Consider the following 9,817-nt stretch of genomic DNA (forward strand, 5'->3'; position numbering starts at 1 on the left):
TCGTCTAACTACGGCTAGGTGCTTCTCCTTAGCCATCATTGGCAGAGGGTTAGGGGGGGTGGAACCCACCGCTTGAAGTGCTCACATGGATGTCTCCCTCTAAACCAATCATAGAAAAGGAGTTACCTAGGATCAAACTTGTCTGCACTATCGATCCACTGAAAGAAAAAACATCTCTCATGGTCCTACACAACGAGATTCCAACAAAATATTAGTAGCATACTTACACAAATAAAGAAAAATGATAGTGGAAATAATTTCTTACATTAAAACGACTACATGTGTAGAAGCAACGCGCCGCTGTGTCCGGATGTTTCGATTGAAAAATATGGGCCGGGAAACCACAGTCACAGTTAGGGACAGGGAGGTCAGGAGGGACGGGGGCATCTTTGCTAGACGCGTCGGGGTATAATTCTCGAGGACGACCCCGTTTTCGCCAAAACTCCTCCCGAAACATTTCTTGTATCTAACAAAACGGATGTAATTTAACAAACAAAACTCAAAACATCACAAATAATTGTCAATGCGAACCATAACTACAATACAACCATTTTCGTTCTAAGAACCGAAAGCAATTAACATTAAACCCTAAACCTAGGGTTTTCCATTTGATGGACAACAATGAACTCATAACATAACTACATGCGCCTAGGTTTGCTAGCTTTTTCATGCCTTGACATCATCCTACGGTTGTATAATACATATATTAAGGGATAGAATGAAAATCTAAGTGATGGCGATTCTTAAGTTTAAAAATCCGACTAATATATACTGAATCGATGCGAAAAAAAACTAGGAGGAGAGCGAGGATACCTTGCTCTTATAGATCTACGGATCAAATCAAAGTTTCCAAGGTCCAATATGCCGATTCGTGAGGTAGGGTGAAGTGGGGAGAGAAAAAGTCCGAGAGGGAGAAGAAAGAAGAGGAAGAACGCTCGGGCAGGAAGGTTGGGCCGGGGTTAAAATAAAGGCTCGATGCCAGTCACTCTGGCGCCGAGCTTCCTGCCATGTCACCTTTCACGTTCGCTTCGAGCCTAGAAGCTCGGCGCTAGGGACGATGTGTTAGCTCGGCGCCAGCATCAATGGCGCCGAGCTAAGGGTCTATATTCTGAAATATTTCCTCGAGGGGTCTATTTATGAGAAACTTTAAAAAAAAGGGCTAAAAATAAAAAAAAAGTCAATATTCAGCAACCATTGCCCTGTTCGTTTGGCTGATAAGACATGGCTGAAAGTACTGTTGACTGATTTATTGTGAGAAAAAAATACTATTCGTTGACTAAAAAAGTACGGCTTATAACCCAAGCGAACAGGGCGCAATATCTCTTTATTTTCCCCGTAAGTGGTTTTGGGGCCACCATAGGATAATAAACAATAGGTTGCCTTAATAATTGAGCCTGGTGTCTTCCTGCAGAACAACAGCCTGTTCGGTTGGCTGGTTCGTATTGTTGCTGGTTCGTGAAGAAGTACCGCTGGCTGATTTGTGTGAGAGAAAAATACTATTCCGACTGAAAATTTACGATCGTTTACGACAAGCCACAGTCAAACGAACATGCTGCAAGTTTGAAAGCTAGTTAACAAACCCAAGCAATGTGGGCAAGGACTATAAACTATATTCTATTACTCCAAGTGACATTACCTACTGCATAAAATCAAGCACTTGAGATTGGGTGGATTTCACTTAAAGTCATGTGAAATGATTCCCCAGTATACTTAACTATGCAACAAGTGATTAAAGAAACACCTAGACCAAAATCGTGCCTAGAATGTATAAAGCTAAATAGCACAGAGAATAATTTAGAACACAGGGATCCAGTATAAAGCATTGAATAAGCTAATACAGCTACGATTGCGACACTTGGAAAAAACTACTACACCGCTGTATGCGAGTGATCAACAGATGGAGATGTATGATTACTTCACGCCCTCATTGTGTTATGCCTTTAAGAAAGGGATTAGCGAAGAGTTTAGATAACATGATGGTGGAAGAAAGAGCTTTATAAATGTAATCTTTAAAACTTTAGAGCCCACTTGGCAATTTGAAAAGAACTAGGCACAAGTTTTTAACAGCAAAAAGTAGTGGAAGTGAGGTTATTAGATGTTTTTAGGTCTTGAAACTAAAGTCAAAACTAAGCCTTTGACAAACATCATATCTGGTTTGATGTATTAACAAGCCACCTTACTGTTATTTGGACATTACAGCACAAGTTATCTCTGGCTTTTACAGATTATAGTCAGTAAGCACTCAGACTAGTTTTCCTTATTTGCACTTGGATGTCTAGTAGAAAAGCTTTAATCAGAGAACTCAGAGTAAGTTACTTTCCATTTCATTTTGTTAACTCTTCTGTGGGTACAGATCACAGTGGATTCATTTACTCAAACTCCTCCCTCCCTCGTGAAGTTGTCTGACAGCTCTTCCACGAATACATATTAGTCCCTAGTGCTGGTATGGGAGAAGATTGAGGAAAAGGACAAAAACACCTCGCAAACTGTTGCTGAAAGCAGATCTTTCAAAGAAATATATAATAGCGATTCAAACATATTTTGCATCTCTGTATCGAGTATCAACAAAGAGTTTATAGCCATTAGCCCATTACATCTTTACTTTCTGAGCTTCTGTATTTGTAAGTTCATGTACAGAAATGACAAATTTGTAAGTTCATGTACAGAAATTATAAATCATGTATTTCATTTCATAAGGTTCAAGAAAAGATGCATTAACATAACATGACAACAAGATATAACTTCAATAACAATACGAAATAAAGTGACAATTAGAAGAGCGTAAAAAGTTATTCAAATGGGTAACATACCACTAGGAAAATCAGACCCCGCAATCTAAATACAAACCAAACCTAGTATGATTAACAAATGCCCTACAAAAACGACCTAGTATTATGTATTGCTCCACTGCTCCACGCTACTTATCATGTGCTAATTCACACCTAAGCATGTTCCTGTTTATGACTCATGACAGTAAAAGTATATGGTCCCAGGTCAAGAGCTACTCAACTAATTTCCAGTATATTCTGTTAGCATTTAATAGAAGATAAGCACATAGCCATATACATAAGTTTAGGTATAGGTAAACCAGGCATGAGATCTAAAGGTGATCCAATTATTATCTCCACCATTTGCTCTATCAACTAGGAAGTCCAACAATTCTGTCAGAGGACATAAAAGTCTAACAGATTTCACCACCTTAGATTATCCAAGACAATTCAAGACCTAGTTTAAAAAGTTAATCTATAAATTGATTGCAAGATTGTTGTAGGTAGCGTTTAACCATGAGAAAACCTATTCAAGCTGAATCACCGCAGCACTTCACTCTGGTTCTTCTAGATGGTAGTACAGGTTAACAGATGCAAGAAGTTATACTGCCTTTTAAATAGTAACACACAAGTTTTCAATCCTTTGCCAGAAATGTTCAGACTGGCATACCAGAAGAATAAGAAAATAATAATTATATTTCACTTTCATGTCCTTATCAAAGACGTTCTGGGGATCTCCTAAAATAGTTTTCTAAAGGACGACATAACGTAGAGGTTTCGACATCTCTAACCATAACATGTCACACTACTAAACAACTTTACCACATCAAGTTGATGAAAACGAGTTGTACGGACTGAGATAAAAAAATATAGATATGTTATCTCTTTGCTGGGAAACTATCCGAACCAACAAGGACAGATGGTATGTATTTCCAAGGATAAAACCAGAGTTAGAAAATGGGAGAATCAAAATGGTCTATATTTCATATTTTACATCAAACTCAAATGCCTTATCATCAACTTACATAAAAAATGAATATTTTTACAGGGCCTTGATCACAATTAGCCTACTATATATTCCAGTTTCAGTCAATCATATGTTCTCGTTAGGAAAAATATGGATAAAATACTACCTTATGTACACACTGATGAATACTTAATATCCCCAAAACTGCAGGAGCCTTTTGGAAGAAACTAAGTACACTTGCGTGCGTAGTTCAAAACTGCAAATCACCACATCCAACACTTCAAATGATATTGGTGCGTATCAGGTTTCTTGCAGAAGTAAACCCAACCATTTCACGGATCCTCAAGCATTCAAACCCTGTGGAACTTGTACTTCTGCACAAGGTTGAATCTTTCAGTACTCCCACTAAAACCCTTAAGCACAAGGGTTCTCACAGCGTCCACCCCTTGCTCCAGAGCAGCGTCGATCTTCATCAAAATTATAAAGCAGGTTTAAATCAACTATCCAAGAGCAGCTATATCACATAGTTCATACTAAAAAAGGGTGCACCACTACAGAATGAGTAACTCGAGGCTTAAGCAAACAACATTTATCCTAGGGTGATAAAGTAAAGTTTGAGAATCCTAATATTCTCTTTTCCAAAACCAACTTTGCAACCCCCCCCCCCCCCCCCACCACCACCATACACACACACACACACACACTTATTAACAGCAGTTTGATTTGGTATTGTTGCGGACAGGCCTCTAGCTGAGTTGGTTAGGTGGCTCTAGTAGCACTCCTCAGATCCTGGGTTCGACTCCCCGTGCGAGCAAATTTCAAGCTGGGGTTAAAAAAAATCTCCTCGTCTGTCCCACACCAAAGCACAGGTATAAGGTCTGGCCCAAGGTCGTGGTTGTTCTCACATGGGCTATGGTGCCGCTGTGTATGGGTGGGCCAGGGTTCAAGGGTTTTGTTGACCTATGGAGAAGGTCTTCTTAGCAAAATGTCCCGGCACTGTCTTACCCCCGTAGGTCTTTTTTTTTTTGTATTGTTGGCACATGTAAATTAGGATAGTGCTCTGCGCTAATGACTCTTGCAGCACTAATCCAAACAGTGGAGTCTATCCAACATGGAACCAAGTCCTTGTTCTCTGTATAGAAGATATGTTTACTGCCAACGTTTAGCATTGCCTATAGCCAACATTTATATACACCAACTATGATAGCTCAGCCAAATGGTGGAAGTTCTTTTGCTGGAGCCGAGTGAAGATAAACAGAAGATGGTTTTAAATTTTGTCCTATCTTCTTTAGAATAAACAAAAATGTAGCAAAGGCAATACCTGGACTCGTTCCTCTGAACTGAACTTCTGCAGAAGGAAAGCTCGTGGATCCATTTTTCCAGGTGGGCTACCAATGCCTATACTCCAGCAGCCAGCAACAAAATGTCATGAACTTTCCATCAAGCATAGAAGAGTCAGGACACGAATATAGTAGTGTACCTATAGATAAACGAGGAAATTCTCTGCGACCATCCAAATTCTCAATCACATTCTGTAGCCTGTTTCAAGAAAAAATGTTTTTGTGAAGGTAATGAATGTATACTATGGTGATCATAGAGACAGCTACTTCAAAGGTATTATGTCCATAAGTAAATTATAGCATTCCAATCACAAAATGACAAAATTATGAAGTTCCATGACAATCAATTAAATTAATCTTGAGTAGAGAAACTCAAGACTGTTACATAAGCGATGCACCCACATATTCAAGTACCAGAGTTTGATACAATACTGAATTATTAGTTCTTCAGAGTCCAAATAAACATCTCTACACAAATTATCTATCAGATCATACAGGTTCCAATATTAATATTAAGATAAGTATTGCAGCTTACATTTGAGTATTTGGCAAGTAAATCTATGTGTTACATTCGGCAAATACATCAGGCCAATTATTAGTGCATTAAATTATGTCTCAACTTGGTTCTTCTTGATCTCTTACCAAAGAGTGTCACTAAATGACGTGGCTAACCAAATCTTATGTGTTCTGTATGTGAATGACAACAGCATGTTTCTTTTGAGTTTTGACTAATAAGGTAGCCTATATGAATTGGTCAAATGATTTGAAAATCTAAAGACTACCCGTTGTGGCGACCATGGCCACCTTTCTTTTGAAGCCGTAGTACACCATTGGGCAGGCTCATATCATCATAAATCTGAAAAATAAAGGAACTTGCAGCAGTCAACTTTTGAATTTATGATAATAACTGAAAGCTGCAGACCATCAAAAGAACACTGATGATGAGTACCAAGAGGATGTGTCGCAATGGTACTTGATAATAGGCTGCAAGAGGTCCAATCTTCACATGACAACAGATCAGGTTAGGATAGTTAACTGTAAACTCATTATAAATGATAACAGATCTCAACTGGTCTTGACATTTTCTAGTAGCACATTGCAAGACATGAAGTGCTGATGCTTTAGCAAGATTGCAAGAATGAGGGAAACGAGAAATTGTATGTGTAGGCAAGTCAGGATGAAATCATAAGATTATCAACATAATAGCCATGCTTTTTCTGTACTGTGCATTCAACCAAACTAACTATACAAATGATTTCTCATTAATGAATAATATATCCATACAATGGAATAAGCTAAACCTCAACTTCAATCCAATATATAAAGAGCCAATTTGCCTGTTGTGCACTTCATATTAATACTCCTAACAGGCAGTATTTCGTATCAACAGGCATCAAATGTCCACTCCTTTACCCAAAAAAATAAACAAGTTCACAATTGTGCTCATGTTGTATCCACTACTTTCTCAAAGGTTACAAATACCAAAAAAGAATGAAATGAATGTAAATATATTGCAAGTTTAAGCAGTAAGGAATGCAACTATCCCCACAAGTAATCAATCTCCCATAGAAGCATTTATTTAAGTAACTAAAACATCATTGCCCCCTTATCAAAAAAAGAACATCATTGCCCCTTACATTTCACAAGCTAATAATGTCATCTAGAAAGACTAAGAATAACTCACTGCCTCTCCACTGTAGTTCATGTATGATTGCGGTTTTACTACCAAGACTGGCACATCACCAATTGAACCTGCACTAAAATCCAACCCAATGATGGGTTAAACAAATTAATAACATGAATACACAATTGTGAAAGTTACAGTCAAACAGCCTGCAAATTGTACTTATCCTTCCAACAAGAAAATGTTCCGGGACTGGCCATACATCTATGAAGATAGCTTTATTTCATTTTGAAATACATCGCACAGACGCCATTATGCATACCTAAAATCTCTATATTGTACTTTTCTGATGGGATGAATCGACAGACCAAGTTTTAAATTTCAACCAGTACATCAGGGCATTTCCTGTGATGGTCTTGGCAGTACAATAAGGACTAAGTAAACTGCACGGCTTCTCACTGGATTGAATATAACAATAATGGAAACCAAATGGCAATGAACATGAGAAAAAGATATCTCGTTTTCTCTGGACCAACATTATATTTGTCATTTTTAATAAACTTTTAGTTTATATCACCAAGCAATTTGTTCATTATATACGATCTAACCAAATAATAATAACTTGAAGTTCATTTTGCTAAAACTTGCACAAAACAAGTTTCTACAGAGAAATCAAATAATAAAACTTGTCAACCTAATGGTTGGCTGAGTAGAGGTACATGGAGAAATCTCCACAGATTCATCCCTCCAACCACTACACTCCAGCTCAAATCTAAGTTAAAGTTGCTGACTTGCAGCAACTGAAATAGACAACTACACAAAGAGTACAACCGAGATTGATGTCCAATTATACCAATACAATGCTCACCAGCATGGCAAAATGATTGCAATACATATGTTTCCTTCATCACTGTCAATCCCCAAATTATGCGGTAAGGAAACTAAAGATAGAACACAGGCATAAAGAAGGAACGTACAACCTAAGCACACACAATCCAGGTGATAAGGGTTTTAGTTACCAATTCCCAGCAGCGACTTGGACTGGATTGTGTTCATCGTGATCCCCTCCTCCCCCGCGATGCGATCCTACCATCTCAAACCCCACCTAATCAATGACACGAGCACGCGCACAAGGGAACGGAGGAGAGCGAGAAGTGAGAACCACCATACCGAAGTTGCGGGAAATGGGAATACGAACGAACAAGGGTGGCAACGGTTCTAACATTGTGCCGCGTGCCGTAGTACTTGTTGCCTGGGTTGCCGAGGCCGGCGAAGAGCCAAGGCGTGTATTCCACAGGCCCCGCCGCGGGGTCGGGGACGGAGGCGACGACGGTCAACAGCCGCGAACGGCGGATGCGGTGGACTGGGGCGGTGAGGTTCCTGCGGGGCATGTGGAAGGGAGAGAGGGGGTGCGGGGAAGTGGGAGGAAGTGGTGGGAGTGGCCGTGGCGAGCAACGACATGGCGAAGGGGCGGCCGAGCGGTCCAGAGGAGGCGGCGACGGCACCGGCCCCGAACCCAAACGATAGGAAACGCGGAGGCCAGAGGATTTGATTTAGCTTTTTGTTTCTTTTTTTTTTCTGATGAGGAATGAAATTTGGAAGGAGGAACATGAAAAAAAAAATCGATCAGTGAGTCCGAGTAAGGCCGGAAGCACAGAAGTACGGGTCGGACTGAAAGGGAGAGTAGAATGCCAATGGGCCTGAAGCCCTGAAGGAGGCGAGTCATGTTGAGCTGGGCTCTTTTAGTTGTGGGCTAAACTGCTAGGCTATCCGAATCCTAGACCTGTTTGACTCGTGATCAAAATTTGTCGTGCCAAAGATTTGACAGCCAGAACTTGGGCAAAAAAAAAAAGTTGCCAAAGATTTAGCAAGCTAATTGTGAGAAGTTGGTAAGTTTTCATAGCCAACCAAATACTAACCAAAATCATGGCTCATCAAATTCTTGGCTTAGTAAATTTGGAAATGAACCAAGCAAGCCCTTTGTCTTGTAGGTTGACCACCCACTTGAAGCCATTGCTCCCCTTCACACAACTTCTGCGCAACAGTATCTAAGCATCTAGTCACATCCATCTCCAAATTGGAACTCTTCTCCTTTAACCTCTTCTCCATGCGTGGGAATCCTTCAAATTCTTTTGTTATTGTCCTCCTTGTATCCCACTTCCCCATTAGGAGTTGTCTGATTTTATCCATCAAATCATCCAAGTTCATTGCCTTATAATTGTTAATCCAGTTATTGAAACTCTCAACTAGACTGCACATAGTCCAACTTGCAATGAGTTAGGAATTAGCATCTTGTCCATATCCTTTCATGCCATTCCCTTTATGTAATTCACTACGTCCGGTCTAGCTTCATCCATTGCTTGTCAATGCTTCTCAAAACAATTATGGAGACTCATCTAAAGCTTGATCATTTCACATTAACAATCACTCATCATCCTTGACATGGGCACCTGTCCACCATGTCATCTCAGAGGGCCTTATGTGTGCCCTATCCTCATGTAAGACCCACTAGTCAAGACCTGAGCTATGAGAGATCTATCATGGCATACCACATTAAGGTCCAAAACAAGTCGGACACCGTTTGGACATGGATGACACTGTGTGACAAGTTCAGGGACCTAAAAATTCATATTTTGAGAGTTTAGGACCTAGATAACACCCCGACACGAGTTTAGAGACTTGAAATTACATTTTGAGAATTCAGTACCTGTATAACACCATGAGACAAGTTTGGGAACCACCCAAGTGTTTTACTCAAAATACATTAACATATACAATACCATGTAAAAGAACTATCCATACAAATTAAATGGAACTGACTTGACTGTAGATGTCAGTGAATTTTTCTTAGTTGTAGTTATAGAAGTTTGGGTTATGACAAAAATAAAATGACCTATATTTTAAAACAGATAGAGTACCAAGATGCCTCATGTTAGTCTCTTGTTCCTATAATTTCCTATATCCATCCCGTCTCCCCACCCATTCACACACTTGCCTTCACCACCCTATGTTGTGCTCGTCTTCTTCGTTTGGCGGTGTTCTTGCCACTCCCTCGCTAATATAAGGAAAGTACAAAAACTGCGCCTACCACTCCTCGCTAATATAAGGAAGTGGGAAA

The 9,817-nt window shown here is 39.7% G+C and overlaps 1 pseudogene; it reads right to left on the reverse strand.

Annotated features, from left to right (window-relative positions):
- Positions 1-3,866: 3,866 nt before the first annotated feature.
- On the reverse strand, positions 3,867-8,258 carry LOC136451694 (chloroplastic group IIB intron splicing facilitator CRS2, chloroplastic-like; annotated as a pseudogene).
- Positions 8,259-9,817: the final 1,559 nt, after the last annotated feature.

The sequence above is a fragment of the Miscanthus floridulus genome, chromosome 5 (assembly GCF_019320115.1).
Source record: "Miscanthus floridulus cultivar M001 chromosome 5, ASM1932011v1, whole genome shotgun sequence".
Lineage (NCBI taxonomy): Eukaryota > Viridiplantae > Streptophyta > Magnoliopsida > Poales > Poaceae > Miscanthus > Miscanthus floridulus.